The sequence below is a fragment of the Pangasianodon hypophthalmus genome, chromosome 4 (assembly GCF_027358585.1).
Source record: "Pangasianodon hypophthalmus isolate fPanHyp1 chromosome 4, fPanHyp1.pri, whole genome shotgun sequence".
Taxonomy (NCBI): Eukaryota; Metazoa; Chordata; class Actinopteri; order Siluriformes; family Pangasiidae; genus Pangasianodon; species Pangasianodon hypophthalmus.
Window position 1 is genome coordinate 10,265,902 of NC_069713.1, and position 16,211 is coordinate 10,282,112.

The 16,211-nt window shown below is 36.3% G+C and overlaps 8 non-coding genes and 1 pseudogene across 8 annotated transcripts; all 9 read right to left on the reverse strand.

Annotated features, from left to right (window-relative positions):
- Positions 1-1,563: 1,563 nt before the first annotated feature.
- LOC117597230 (small nucleolar RNA U3) lies at positions 1,564-1,776 on the reverse strand. Its single transcript, XR_004578138.2, has one exon. It is a non-coding gene; the product is annotated as a small nucleolar RNA U3 (small nucleolar RNA).
- Positions 1,777-2,255: 479 nt separating this feature from the next.
- Positions 2,256-2,463, reverse strand: LOC128318240 (small nucleolar RNA U3). The gene has a single exon (XR_008301716.1). It is a non-coding gene; the product is annotated as a small nucleolar RNA U3 (small nucleolar RNA).
- Positions 2,464-7,269: 4,806 nt separating this feature from the next.
- LOC128318239 (uncharacterized) lies at positions 7,270-7,396 on the reverse strand (annotated as a pseudogene).
- Positions 7,397-8,397: 1,001 nt separating this feature from the next.
- LOC128318229 (small nucleolar RNA U3) lies at positions 8,398-8,610 on the reverse strand. The gene has a single exon (XR_008301705.1). It is a non-coding gene; the product is annotated as a small nucleolar RNA U3 (small nucleolar RNA).
- A 373-nt stretch (positions 8,611-8,983) lies between these two features.
- Positions 8,984-9,190, reverse strand: LOC113540704 (small nucleolar RNA U3). The gene has a single exon (XR_003404078.3). It is a non-coding gene; the product is annotated as a small nucleolar RNA U3 (small nucleolar RNA).
- Positions 9,191-11,156: 1,966 nt separating this feature from the next.
- LOC113540716 (small nucleolar RNA U3) lies at positions 11,157-11,369 on the reverse strand. Its single transcript, XR_003404090.3, has one exon. It is a non-coding gene; the product is annotated as a small nucleolar RNA U3 (small nucleolar RNA).
- Positions 11,370-11,846: 477 nt separating this feature from the next.
- Positions 11,847-12,054, reverse strand: LOC128318252 (small nucleolar RNA U3). Its single transcript, XR_008301726.1, has one exon. It is a non-coding gene; the product is annotated as a small nucleolar RNA U3 (small nucleolar RNA).
- Positions 12,055-12,425: 371 nt separating this feature from the next.
- LOC128318243 (small nucleolar RNA U3) lies at positions 12,426-12,634 on the reverse strand. Its single transcript, XR_008301718.1, has one exon. It is a non-coding gene; the product is annotated as a small nucleolar RNA U3 (small nucleolar RNA).
- A 2,295-nt stretch (positions 12,635-14,929) lies between these two features.
- LOC128318256 (small nucleolar RNA U3) lies at positions 14,930-15,142 on the reverse strand. Its single transcript, XR_008301730.1, has one exon. It is a non-coding gene; the product is annotated as a small nucleolar RNA U3 (small nucleolar RNA).
- Between the last annotated feature and the right edge of the window lie 1,069 nt (positions 15,143-16,211).

A 16,211-nucleotide genomic window follows, 5' to 3' on the forward strand; every position in this document is an offset into this window, starting at 1 on the left:
ACCTCATAAGTATGGTAAGAGAGACACAACACTTCCTCATACAAAAAAAAAAAACCTTCAGAAGCCCATACTACAAAAACAAAGCCCAAAAACATAGTTTTACTCTCACACTTCCTCAGACACTCAAGCACTTCAAATAACACACAGAATGTGGTGGTTTTCTACATATAACACACATGCAAGTGAACAGCTATCTACACAGACTATCCAAACATCAAAAATGACATCAATTCATTTTGAATAAAAGCAGAAAATTGCTTTTTATACAAATGAATGAACATTCCCATCATGCCTTGCGCCCACAGGGCTCAGTTACTTCCTCTATCAAACGCCAGGTAGAAGAACATACACAGCTTTAGAACCGTGAGTTGAAGTATCAACTTTTTTCTAGGTCATTACATGAACGAAAAAGAGAGAGAGAGAGAGAGAGAGAGAGAGACTTTTTGTTACATTTGAAGATGCCTTTAATGCAGCAGTTTTGCATATTTACATGTTTTAAAACCCCTCAGACTCTCCACCCTCCCACCCAAAAACCCAAAACTCCTTCAGTCTTAAACTGATTACAATCCATAGATCCATATGAAAGGCTGAGATCCAGTTTAAAGAGTCTTTCCTCTTGCTGATGTCCATTTTCTGAGTCTCAGTCTTCTGCTTGGTGAGAGCACTTTACGTTTTTTTCCGCATGTTGTGCTGATTTAACAAATGTTGCGTTGTCGGGAAGTAGCTTGAGGGTGATGCATTTGTTTGACCTTTTGTTGGTGTGTGTGTGCTGTGGTGTACAGGTCCTCAGGCTGTTTCTGTCCTCAGGTTTCTGAAGTGTCAGAAAATCTTGCTGATCTGATGTGATCTCTCCGTGCTGCATGTGTGTGAGCTGTTCTCCACCTGTAGCTCCTGTACTGCACACTGGCTCTTCACTCTCCTGCATCACCACATTCACTCATTCACTGCTGTTCCTCACTTTCTTCACTTTCTTCTCTTTTTCCGGTTTTCAGCTCTACTGTGTAGACCTTCACATGGAAATAATCCCAACTGGTGTGAAGTTTACACGTGTGGTTTTCAGACACTTCACATGTCGTTTCACACGTAGCACGTCGCTGATTTTAACATGATTTTTTTTCCTTGATTGATTTTCATGTGATCTTCTCACCTGATTTTTTTTTCATGTAATTCCCCCCCACGTGATCCATTCATTTCCACGTGATTTTCTCACATTATCCATTCATTTTCATGTGATTTTGTCATATGATTAATTTCCTTTCATGTAACATTTTAATGATTCTTTTTATGTGACCCCATATTTATTTTATTTTCACATGGAAATGCTACACATATAGGGCAAATAGTTTTATTTTGTATGCATGATTTTTCTCATGATGCATTCATGTGCGTATATGATCACAATCACACATTTTTATTTAATGTTTCTTGTAGCTGGTTAACACATTACACTAAAAATCAATAGGGTGCTTACTGCTTGCAATACTCCAGATAAAAACATTACCAGTTTTAAACACATCATAAGACTATAGATAGAGCTGTTCTATTGTTAACAGCTTATTTAAAATCACTCTGATCATGTGCTCATCCTCTCACACTTTTCAAAAAGTGAAGAACATTCTTCAAGGATTAAAGCTCATGAAAGAAACAACAGCTTGAATCTGATTCATGTTCAGAAAAGCACATCAAACCTCATCATTGTGATTAGAGAGACACAACACCTTCAAATCACACTTCCTAGTCAGAAACTATAGAAATGATCCCAGAAAGTACAGTCTTAACCTCACACTTCCTCAGACAGTCGTGCACTACAAACATCACACAGATCCTGAAGATGGTAGATTTTAGATTCCACTTAAATACGTTACTTCCACTTAGATACTACGCTTAAGTATTATTTTGTAAGATTTACTTAGGTCGAGTCTTACTCGAGGTGTAAAAAACATAATTTTACACCTTGCAGTTTCATTAAGACCTAAATAAAATGCTCACGTGAACAATTTACGCATAAATCCGTTCATATCCAGCTTGATAAGGTTCAGTGTTGGGTTGAGAAGCTGCACACACACACAAACACACTTCCTTTTAAGGCAAAGTAATTTCACTTTAACGGTTCTATTACACCAGAAGCATCACATGAACTTCACATGTGAATAATCATGACTCATGTGAAGCTTACACATGTGGCTTTTTCACATATTGTTCTACATGAAGAATAAGTTTTTATTTTCACATGCAAAATTTTTCAAGTTTTCATAACCACTCAGATCATGCACTCTTCCTCTCTATAAAAAGATAGAGAACATTCATCAAAGGTTAAAGCCCATGAAAGAATCATTAGCCAAAACCTGATTCATGTTCAGAAGAGTGCATCAAAACTCATCATTGTGGTTAGAGAGACACAACACCTTCAAATCACATTTCCTAGTTAGACACTATAGAAATGATTCCTGAAAGTATAGTCTTAACCTCACACTTCCTCAGACACTCGTGCACTACAAACATCACACAGATCCTGAAGATGGTGGATTTTAGACTCTAGATAGGGCTTGTAGGCTTGAAGTCACACACAGAAGATCAATGAAATACATCACACTTGTTTTTTGTTTTTTGTTTTTTTTTGATAATACCCATATCAAAATACATACACAATAAGAGACAGTGTGACACCGACCAGTACACATTTCTAGTGTGGAAGTGTCAGATGTAACAGATAGTGCAAAAGAATAACAATATAATAAATAATCATGAAAAATACTTATGTTTAACTGCATGTTAAGTGCATGTAACATCACACACAGAAGATCAATGAAATATATCACACTTTTTTTTGATAATACTCATACTTTGAGCACAACTTTGAACCAGCTACTGCAGAAATAAGTGAACACTTCAGCCATCTAACATTTAATTGCAGCTATATCTATCACTTAGACCATATACTCTTACTCACCATAAAAAACAAAGAATATTCATCAACATTTAAAACTCACGAAAAAGCTAACAGCTTCAAACTAGTTCATTCACAGAAGGACACATCAGACCTTACAATTATGGTAAGACAAACACTAAAGAAAAAATTTTATTAACTATGTTTCTTAACCCAGTACTACAGAAACACATGCCAAAAGCATAGTTTTATTCTCACACTTCCTCAGACACTCGAGCACTTCAAATGACACACAGATCCTGAATGTGGTGGGTTTTTGATTCTACACATAACACACATGCAAATGAACAGCTATCTACACAGACTATCCAAACATCAAAAATGACATGAATCCATTTTGAATAAAAGCAGAAAATTGCAAAATGTACAGTAAGAGACAGTGCAGTGCCAACCAGTACACAGTTCTAGTGTGGAAGTGTCAGATACAGTCAGGTCCATAAATATTGGGACATTGACACAATTCTAACATTTTTGGCTCTATACACCACCACAATGGATTTCAAATGAAACGAACAAGATGTGCTTTAACTGCAGACTGTCAGCTTTAATTTGAGGGTATTTACATCCAAATCAGGTGAACGCTGTAGGAATTACAACAGTTTGCATATGTGCCTCCCACTTGTTAAGGGACCAAAAGTGATGGGACAATTGGCTTCTCAGCTGTTCCATGGCCAGGTGTGTGTTATTCCCTCATTATCCCAATTACAATGAGCAGATAAAAGGTCCAGAGCTCATTTCAAGTGTGCTATTTGCATTTGGAATCTGTTGCTGTCAACTCTCAAGATGAGATCCAAAGAGCTGTCACTATCAGTGAAGCAAGCCATCATTAGGCTGAAAAAAACAAAACCAACCCATCAGAGAGATAGCAAAAACATTAGGCGTGGCCAAAACAACTGTTTGGAACTTTCTTAAAAAGAAGGAATGCACGGGTGAGCTCAGCAACACCAAAAGACCCGGAAGACCACGGAAAACAACTGTGGTGGATGACCGAAGAATTCTTTCCATGGTGAAGAAAACACCCTTCACAACAGTTGGCCAGATCAAGAACACTCTCCAGGAGGTAGGTATATGTGTGTCAAAGTCAACAATCAAGAGAAGACTTCACCAGAGTGAATACAGAGGGTTCACCACAAGATGTAAACCATTGGTGAGCCTCAAAAACAGGAAGGCCTGTTTAGAGTTTGCCTAATGACATCTAAAAAAGCCTTCACAGTTCTGGAACAACATCCTATGGACAGATGAGACCAAGATCAACTTGTACCAGAGTGATGGGAAGAGAAGAGTATGGAGAAGGAACGGAACTGCTCATGATCCTAAGCATACCACCTCATCAGTGAAGCATGGTGGTGGTAGTGTCATGGCGTGGGCATGTATGGTTGCCAATGGAACTGGTTCTCTTGTATTTATTGATGATGTGACTGCTGACAGCAGGATGAATTCTGAAGTGTTTCGGGCAATATTATCTGCTCATATTCAGCCAAATGCTTCAGAACTCATTGGACGGCGCTTCACAGTGCAGATGGACAATGACCCAAAGCATACTGCAAAAGCAACCAAAGAGTTTTTGAAGGGAAAGAAGTGGACTGTTATGCATTGGCCAAGTCAATCACCTGACCTGAATCGGATTGAGCATGCGTTTCACTTGCTGAAGACAAAACTGAAGGGAAAATGCCCCAAGAACAAGCAGGAACTGAAGACAGTTGCAGTAGAGGCCTGGCAGAGCATCACCAGGGATGAAACCCAGCGTCTGGTGATGTCTATGCGTTCCAGACTTCGGGCTGTAATTGACTGCAAAGGATTTGCAACCAAGTATTAAAAAGTGAAAGTTTGATTTATGATTATTATTCTGTCCCATTACTTTTGGTCCCTTAACAAGTGGGAGGCACATATGCAAACTGTTGTAATTCCTACAGCGTTCACCTGATTTGGATGTAAATACCCTCAAATTAAAGCTGACAGTCTGCAGTTAAAGCACATCTTGTTCGTTTCATTTGAAATCCATTGTGGTGTTGTATAGAGCCAAAAATGTTAGAATTGTGTCAATGTCCCAATATTTATGGACCTGACTGTATAACAGATAGTGCAAAAGAATAACAATATAATAAATAATCATGAAACATACTACATACAAGTGCATGTAACATCATACATGTGGGCTTGAAGTCATACACGGAAGATCAATGAAATACATCACACTTTTTTTTTTATAATATCTGTATCAAAATACATAAAATGACAAAAAGCATCTACTACAAAAATAAGTGAACACTTCAGCCATCTAACATTTAATTACACCTATAGCTTTAATCATACACAATTCCTCTCTATAAAAAACAAAGAACATTCATCAATGTTTAAAACTCATAAAAAAATCACCAGCTTCAAGACAATTCATACACAGAAAAACACATCAGACCCCACAATCATTATTAGAGAAAGACAATAGTCTTCAATTACATTTCCAAATCGGATTCTACAAAAACGACAGAAAAAATCATAAATTTAACCTCTTGCCTCCTCAGACACTCGAGCACTTCAAATAACACACAGATCCTGAATATGGCGGGTTTTTGGTTCTACATATAACACACATGCAAATGAACAGCTATCCACACAGACTATCCAAAAAACAAAAATGACATGAATTCATTTTGAATAAAAGCAGAAAATTGCTTTTTATACAAAAGAATGAACATTCCCATCATGCTTTGTGCCCACAGGGCTCAGTTACTTCCTCTATCAAACGCCAGGTAGAAGAACATGCACAGCTTTAGGCCAATAAATGCTAATAAATCTACTTGAATCTTGAATCTTGGCAGGCGGAGAGAGAGAATTGATTTTTTTTTTTTTTTTTAAATAAGAACATTTACTATGATTGTTCAAAGCATAACACCAATAAATAGATAAATAAATAATGTTCCAAAAAAGGAACCTACATCATGTTTTTAGGACAAGGTATCTGCAAATTCATCAACAAGACAACACCACAACGCTCCTCTATAGCACCAAATTCTTTTAAATGTTATCAGATTTTCTGTCTTTTTGTGAAAAACAGTCAACTAAAATCCTGGACTTTATCATCGCTGCAGTCACCCTTACTACTATGATGGCATCCTTTTTGTTCAACCTTGTTTTCTCTACAGGACACACAAACTATAGAAATAATCTCTGAAAGTATAGTCTTAACCTTACACTTCCTCAGACAGTCGAGCACTACAAATATCACACAGATCCTGAAGATGGTAGATTTTAGATTCTACTTAAATAGGTAAATACTACGCTTAAGTATTATTTTGTAAGATTTACTTAGGTCGAGTCTTACTGAAAGTCAATACTTGTACTTTTACTCAGCTACACTGTAACATTAAACATAACTGTAAAAACATCATTTTACAATTTTTCATTTAGACCTAAATAAAATGCTCACATGAACAATTTACACATAAATCTGTTCATATCCAGCTCAATAAGGCCAATTGTGGGATCAGGAAGCTCTGCGCGCACACACACAAACACACACACACACACACACATACACACACGCACTTCCTTTTAATGCAAAGTAATTTCACTGGTCGGTTCTATTACACCAGAAGCATCACATGAACTTCACATGTGAATAATCATGACTCGTGAAGTTTACACATGTGGCTTTTTCACATGTTGTTTTACATGAAGTGCATGTTTTTATTTTCACATGTAAAATTTTCAAGTTTTCCCCAACATTATTTATTTTCACAGATAAACTTTACACATGTGGGGGATGTGATTTTATTTCTCACATATGGCTTCTCACATGATTCATTCAGTTTCATGTGAGCTTTATCACATATCATACCTGCAGACTCAAACTCACTCACAGAACACATATGAAACTCTCTTACACTACTTCAACGCTGCATGACAAAAAGCATGAAAGCACAAAACAGACTGACAAGAAAACTCACACTATAACAATTAATATTTAAGGCATCTTAGCTCTCTTTAATAATCCCTCTGATCATTCTCTCTCCCACCAACACTTCATAAGAAGTACGAAACATTCATCAATGGTTAATACACATAACACACTCTACACACAAAAACAATACTTACTATGTTTAACTGCATGCTAAGAAGCTGATTTTATTTCTCACACACAGCTTCTCATTTTCAAGTGATCTTAATCACATATCATACTTGTAGACTTGAGTTCACTCACAGAACACATACACATACTCTTTTGATATTGCACAGAAGAAAATCAAACACACACAAAAAAAACAACAACATTCAAGACAAAACCACTTCCAGTTTTTGGGCAAGTTTTAGTGATAATAACCACTCAGATCATGCACTCTTCCTCTCTATAAAAAATAGAGGACATTCATCAAAGATTAAAGCTCATGAAAGAATCATTAGCTAAAACCTGATTCATGTTCAGAAGAGAGCATCAAAACTCATAAACATAAAACTACAAAAAACATTTACAGCACAACTTTGAAGCAGCTACTGCAAAAATAAGTGAACACTTCAGCCATCTAACATTTAACTGTATCTATAGCTATCACTCTGATCATACACTCTTCCTCACTACAAGAAACAAAAAACATTCACCAACAATTAAAACTCATGAAAAAGCTACCAGCTTCAAACCAGTTGATTCACAGAAGAACACATCAGACCTCACAATTATGGTAAGAGAGACACAAAAAATTTTATTAACTATATTTCTTAACCCAGTACTATAGAAACAAATGCTGAAAGCATAGATTTACTCTCACAGTAATGAATGAACATTCCCATCATGCTTTGCACCCACAGGACTGAGTTACTGCTGCAGTTAAAGGATCCTGCAGTTCCTCGATCAGACGCCAGGTAGAAGAACATACACAGCTTTAGGACCGTTAGTTGAAGAAGTAGCAACTTTTTTTCTGGGTCATCACATGGGTGAGAGAGAGAGAGATAGAAAAAGTGAAAGTAATTTGAAGATGCATTTAATGCAGCAGTTTTGCATATTTACATGTTTTAAAAGCCCTCAGACTCTCCACCCTCCCACCCAAAAACCCAAAACTCCTTCAGTCTTAAACTGATTTCAATCCATAGATCCATATGAAAGGCCGTGATCCAGTTTAAAGAGTCTTTCCTCTTGCTGATGTCCATTTTCTGAGTCAGACAAATCTTGCGTTATCAGGAAGTAGCTTGAGGGTGATGCATTTGTTTGACCTTTTGTTGGTGTGTGTGTGCTGTGGTGTACAGGTCCTCAGGCTGTTGGTGTGAGCTTTCTGAAGTGATTTTTCTCATGATACATTTGTTCACATATATGAACACACTCACACATTTTTAATATTTCTTATAGCTGGTTAACACATTACACTAAAAATCAATCTTCTGCTTAGAAAATATTACCAGCTTAAAACATGCAATAAGAGTATAGATAGTATAGTTCTATTGGCAACAACTTACTTAAAAACACTCTGATCATGTGCTCTTCCTCTCACACTTTCTAAAAAGTGAAGAACATTCAACAATGACTAAAGCTCATGAAAGAATCATCAGCATCAAACGGATACATACTCAGAAGAGCACATCAGACCTCATCATTGTGGTTAGAGAGACACAACACCTTCAAATCACATTTCCTAGTTAGACCCTACAGAAATGATCCCTGAAAGTATAGTCTTAACCTCACACTTCCTCAGACAGTCGAGCACTTCAAAAATCACACAGATCCTGAAGATGGTAGATTTTAGACTCGAGATTTTACACACACACTTCCTTTTAATGCAAAGTAATTTCACTTTACAGGTTCTATTACACCAAAAGCATCACAGGATTTTCAAATGTGAATAATCATGACTCTTGTGAAGTTTACACATGTGGCTTGTAGGGATTTCATGTTGTTTTATATGAAGCGCATGTTTTTATTCTCATAGGCAAAATTTTCACTCACACTATTTTTGCATCAAGAAAAAAAAACACATATGACTTAAAAAAAAATTAACAACATATAAAACAAAACCACTTCCAGTTTTTGGGCAAGCTTTAGTCATAATAACCACTCAGATCATGCACTCTTCCTCTCTATAAAAAATAGAGAACATTCATCAAAGGTTAAAGCTCATGAAAGAATCATTAGCCAAAACCTGATTCATGTTCAGAAGAGTGCATCAAAACACATCATTGCGGTTAGAGAGACACAACACTTTCAAATCACATTTCCTAGTTAGACACTATAGAAATGATCCCTGAAAGTACAATCTTAACTTTTGAATTCCTCAGACAGTAAACGACCCAAAATAACACACACATCCTGAAGACGGTAGATTTTCAGATTCTACACATAACACACACTAAAATGAACAGCTATCCACATAGACTATTCTAAAAACTAAATCTATACTTACTATGTTTAACTGCATGTTAAGAGCATGTAACATCATACATGTGGGCTTGAAGTTACACACAGAACATCAATGAAATACATCACACTTTTTTTTTTAATACTCCTATCCAAATGCATAAAACTACAAAAAGCATTTACAGCACAACTTCAAACCAGCTATTGCAGAAATAAGTGAACACTCCAACCTATCACTCTGATCATGCACTCTTCCTTACTAAAAGAATTCATGAACAGATCAACACATCAGACCTCATAAGTATGGTAAGAGAGACACAACACTTCCTCATACAAAAAAAAAACCTTCAGAATCCCGTACTACAAAAACAAAGCCCAAAAACATAGTTTTACTCTCACACTTCCTCAGACACTCGAGCACTTCAAATAACACACAGAATGTGGTGGTTTTCTACATATAACACACATGCAAGTGAACAGCTATCTACACAGACTATCCAAACATCAAAAATGACATGAATTCATTTTGAATAAAAGCAGAAAATTGCTTTTTATACAAATGAATGAACATTCCCATCATGCCTTGCGCCCACAGGACTGAGTTACTTCCTCTATCAAACGCCAGGTAGAAGAACATACACAGCTTTAGAACCGTGAGTTGAAGTATCAACTTTTTTCTAGGTCATTACATGAACGAAAGAGAGAGAGAGAGAGAGAGAGAGAGAGAGAAAGTATGTAGAGAGAGACTTTTTGTTACATTTGAAGATGCATTTAATGCATCAGTTTTGCATATTTACATGTTTTAAAACCCCTCAGACTCTCCACCCTCCCACCCAAAACCCCAAACCCCTTCAGTCTTAAACTGATTTCAATCCATAGATCCATATGAAAGGCCGTGATCCAGTTTAAAGAGTCTTTCCTCTTGTTGATGTCCATTTTCTGAGTCTCAGTCTTCTGCTTGGTGAGATCACTTTACGTTTTTTTCAGCATGTTGTGCTGATTGAACAAATGTTGCGTTATCGGGAAGAAGCTTGAGGGTGATGCATTTGTTTGACCTTTTGTTGGTGTGTGTGTGCTGTGGTGTACAGGTCCTCAGGCTGTTTCTGTCCTCAGGTTTCTGAAGTGTCAGAAAATCTTGCTGATCTGATGTGATCTCTCCGTGCTGCATGTGTGTGAGCTGTTCTCCACCTGTAGCTCCTGTACTGCACACTGGCTCTTCACTCTCCTGCATCACCACATTCACTCATTCACTGCTGTTCCTCACTTTCTTCTCTTTCTTCTCTTTTTCCTGTCCTCAGCTCTACTGTGTTGACCTTCACATGGAAATAATCCCAACTGGTGTGAAGTTTACACGTGTGGTTTTCAGACACTTCACATGTCGTTTCACACGTAGCACGTCGCTGATTTTAACATGATTTTTTTTCCTTGATTGATTTTCATGTGATTTTCTTACCTGATTTTTTTTTCATGTAATTCCCTCCCATGTGATCCATTCATTTCCACGTGATTTTCTCACATTATCCATTCATTTTCATGCGATTTTGTCATATGATTAATTTCCTTTCATGTAACATTTTAATGATTCTTTTTATGTGACCCCATATTTATTTTATTTTCACATGGAAATGCTACACATATAGGGCAAATAGTTTTATTTTGTATGCATGATTTTTCTCATGATGCATTCATGTGCGTATATGATCACAATCACACATTTTTATTTAATGTTTCTTGTAGCTGGTTAACACATTACACTAAAAATCAATAGGGTGCTTACTGCTTGCAATACCCCAAATAAAAACATTACCAGTTTTAAACACATCATAAGACTATAGACAGAGCAGTTCTATTGTTAACAGCTTATTTAAAATCACTCTGATCATGTGCTTTTCCTCTCACACTTTTCAAAAAGTGAAGAACATTCTTCAAGGATTAAAGCTCATTAAAGAAACAACAGCTTGAATCTGATTCATGTTCAGAAAAGCACATCAAACCTCATCATTGTGATTAGAGAGACACAACACCTTCAAATCACATTTCCTAGTCAGAAACTATAGAAACGATCCCTGAAAGTATAGTCTTAACCTCACACTTCCTCAGACACTCGTGCACTACAATCATCACACAGATCCTGAAGATGGTAGATTTTAGATTCCACTTAAATACGTTACTTCCACTTAGATACTACGCTTAAGTATTATTTTGTAAGATTTACTTAGGTCGAGTCTTACTCGAGGTGTAAAAAACATAATTTTACACCTTGCAGTTTCATTAAGACCTAAATAAAATGCTCACGTGAACAATTTACGCATAAATCCGTTCATATCCAGCTTGATAAGGTTCAGTGTTGGGTTGAGAAGCTGCACACACACAAACACACTTCCTTTTAAGGCAAAGTAATTTCACTTTAACGGTTCTATTACACCAGAAGCATCACATGAACTTCACATGTGAATAATCATGACTCATGTGAAGCTTACACATGTGGCTTTTTCACATATTGTTCTACATGAAGAATAAGTTTTTATTTTCACATGCAAAATTTTTCAAGTTTTCATAACCACTCAGATCATGCACTCTTCCTCTCTATAAAAACACAGAGAACATTCCTCAATGGTTAAAGCTCATGAAAGAATCATTAGCTAAAACCTGATTCATGTTCAGAAGAGTGCATCAAAACTCATCATTGTGGTTAGAGAGACACAACACTTTCAAATCACATTTCCTAGTTAAACACTATAGAAATGATCCCTGAAAATACAATCTTAACTTTTGAGCGCCTCAGACAGTAAACGACCCAAAATAACACACACATCCTGAAGATGGTAGATTTTCAGATTCTACACATAACACACACTAAAATCAACAGCTATCCACATAGACTATTCTAAAAACAAAAAATATACTTACTATGTTTAACTGCATGTTAAGTGCATGTAACATCATACATGTGGGCTTGAAGTTACACACAGAACATCAATGAAATACATCACTTTTTTTTTGATAATACCCATATCAAAAAGCATAAAACTACAAAAAGCATTTACAGCACAACTTTGAACCAGCTACTGCAAAATAAGTGAACACTTCAGCCATCTAACATTTGATTATAGCTACGAAATTTTTCAAGTTTTCATAACCACTCAGATCATGCACTCTTTCTCATTATAAGAAACAAAGAACATTCGTCAATAACTAAAACTGATGAAAGAATCACCAGCTTCAAACCATTTAATGCACAAAAAACACATCAGACATCACAAGTATGGTAAAAAAAAAACACAACAATTTTTTAAACACATTTCTTAACCCAGTACTACAGAAACAACCTCTGAAAGCACTGTTTTACTCTCACACACTTCCTCAGACTTCAAATAACACACAGATCCTGAATGTGGCGGGTTTTGCTTTAGAACCTAAACTGACCTAAACTTCAACTGACTGAGAAAGTATGTAGAGAGAGACTTTTTGTTACATTTGAAGATGCCTTTAATGCATCAGTTTTGCATATTTACATGTTTTAAAACCCCTCAGACTCTCCCACCCAAAACCCAAAACTCCTTCAGTCTTAAACTGATTTCAATCCATAGATCCATATGAAAGGCCGTGATCCACTTTAAAGAGTCTTTCCTCTTGTTGATGTCCATTTTCTGAGTCTCAGTCTTCTGCTTGGTGAGAGCACTTTTCGTTTTTTGTAGCATGTTACTGGATCACAGCCTTTCATATGGATCTATGGATTGAAATCAGTTTAAAACTGAAGGAGTTTTTAACTTAATCACATGATTAATTTCCTTTCATGTAACATTTTACTGATTCTTTTTAAGTGACCCCATATTTATTTTGTTTTCACATGGAAACTTTACACATATAGAGCAGGTAGTTTTATTTTGCTACAAAAACTCCTTCAGTCTTAAACTGATTTCAATCCATAGATCCATATGAAAGGCCGCGATCCCGTTTAAAGAGTCTTTCCTCTTTCTGATGTCCATTCAAAGAACATTCAACAACATCTAAAACTCATAAAAGAGCCACCAGCTTATACACAGAAGAGCACATCAAACATCACAACGACAGCCAAAGAAACACAACAATTTTTTTAGCTATATTTCTTAAACTAGTACCACAGAAATAAAAACCCAAAAGTTTAACCTCTCTCTCACACTTCCTCAGACACTCGAGCACTTCAAATAACACACAGATCCTGAATGTGGCGGGTTTTTGATTCTACATATAACACACATGCAAGTGAACAGCTATCTACACAGACTATCCAAACATCAAAAATGATATGACTTCATTTTGAATAAAAGCAGAACATTGCTTTTTATATGAATGAATGAACATTCCCATCATGCTTTGCACCCACAGGACTGAGTTACTGCTGCAGTTAAAGGATCCTGCAGTTCCTCAATCAAATACCAGGTAGAAGAACATACACAGCTTTAGGACCGTTAGTTGAAGAAGTATCAACTTTTTCTAGGTCATCACATGGAAGAGAGAGAGAGAAAGTATGTAGAGAGAGACTTTTTGTTACATTTGAAGATGCCTTTAATGCAGCAGTTTTGCATATTTACATGTTTTAAAACCCCTCAGACTCTCCACCCTCCCACCCAAAAACCCAAAAACTCCTTCAGTCTTAAACTGATTTCAATCCATAGATCCATATGAAAGGCCGTGATCCAGTTTAAAGAGTCTTTCCTCTTGCTGATGTACATTTTCTGAGTCTCAGTCTTCTGCTTGGTGAGAGCACTTTTCGTTTTTTTCAGCGTGTTGTGCTGATTTAACAAATGTTGCGTTATCGGGAAGAAGCTTGAGGGTGATGCATTTGTTTGACCTTTTGTTGGTGTGTGTGTGCTGTGGTGTACAGGTCCTCAGGCTGTTTCTGTCCTCAGGTTTCTGAAGTGTCAGAAAATCTTGGCTGGTCTGATGTGATCTCTCCGTGCTGCATGTGTGTGAGCTGTTCTCCACCTGTAGCTCCTGTACTGCACACTGGCTCTTCACTCTCCTGCATCACCACATTCACTCATTCACTGCTGTTCCTCACTTTCTTCTCTTTTTCCGGTTTTCAGCTCTACTGTGTAGACCTTCACATGGAAATAATCCCAACTGGTGTGAAGTTTATACGTGTGGTTTTCAGACACTTCACATGTCGTTTCACACATAGCACATGTGCTGATTTTAACATGATTTTTTTTCCTTGATTGATTTTCATGTGATCTTCTCACCTGATTTTTTTTTTCATGTAATTCCCTCCCATGTGATCCATTCAATTCCACGTGATTTTCTCACATTATCCATTCATTTTCATGCGATTTTGTCATATGATTAATTTCCTTTCATGTAACATTTTAATGATTCTTTTTATGTGACCCCATATTTATTTTATTTTCACGTGGAAATGCTACACATATAGAGCAAATAGTTTTATTTTGTATGCATCATTTTTCTCATGATGCATTCATGTGCATATATGATCACAATCACACATTTTTATTTAATGTTTCTTGCAGCTGGTTAACACATTACACTAAAAATCAATATGGCACTTACCGCTTGCAATACCCCAAATAAAAACATTACCAGTTTTAAACACATCATAAGACTATAGACAGAGCTGTTCTATTGTTAACAGCTTATTTAAAATCACTCTGATCATGTGCTTTGCCTCTCACACTTTTCAAAAAGTGAAGAACATTCTTCAAGGATTAAAGCTCATTAAAGAAACAACAGCTTGAATCTGATTCATGTTCAGAAGAGCACATCAAAACTCATCATTGTGATTAGGGAGACACAACACCTTCAAATCACATTTCCTAGTCAGAAACTATAGAAATGATCCCTGAAAGTATAGTCTTAACCTCACACTTCCTCAGACACTCGTGCACTACAAACATCACACAGATCCTGAAGATGGTAGATTTTAGACTCTAGATAGGGCTTGTGGGCTTGAAGTCACACACAGAAGATCAATGAAATACATCACACTTGTTTTTTGTTTTTTGTTTTTTTTTGATAATACCCATATCAAAATACATACACAATAAGAGACAGTGTGACACCGACCAGTACACATTTCTAGTGTGGAAGTGTCAGATGTAACAGATAGTGCAAAAGAATAACAATATAATAAATAATCATGAAAAATACTTATGTTTAACTGCATGTTAAGTGCATGTAACATCATACATGTGGGCTTGAAGTCACACACAGAAGATCAATGAAATATATCACACTTTTTTTTGATAATACTCATACTTTGAGCACAACTTTGAACCAGCTACTGCAGAAATAAGTGAACACTTCAGCCATCTAACATTTAATTGCAGCTATATCTATCACTTAGACCATATACTCTTACTCACCATAAAAAACAAAGAATATTCATCAACATTTAAAACTCACGAAAAAGCTAACAGCTTCAAACTAGTTCATTCACAGAAGGACACATCAGACCTTACAATTATGGTAAGACAAACACTAAAGAAAAAATTTTATTAACTATATTTCTTAACCCAGTACTACAGAAACACATGCCAAAAGCATAGTTTTATTCTCACACTTCCTCAGACACTCGAGCACTTCAAATGACACACAGATACTGAATGTGGTGGGTTTTTGATTCTACACATAACACACATGCAAATGAACAGCTATCTACACAGACTATCCAAACATCAAAAATGACATGAATCCATTTTGAATAAAAGCAGAAAATTGCAAAATGTACAGTAAGAGACAGTGCAGTGCCAACCAGTACACAGTTCTAGTGTGGAAGTGTCAGATACAGTCAGGTCCATAAATATTGGGACATTGACACAATTCTAACATTTTTGGCTCTATACACCACCACAATGGATTTCAAATGAAACGAACAAGATGTGCTTTAACTGCAGACTGTCAGCTTTAATTTGAGGGTATTTACAT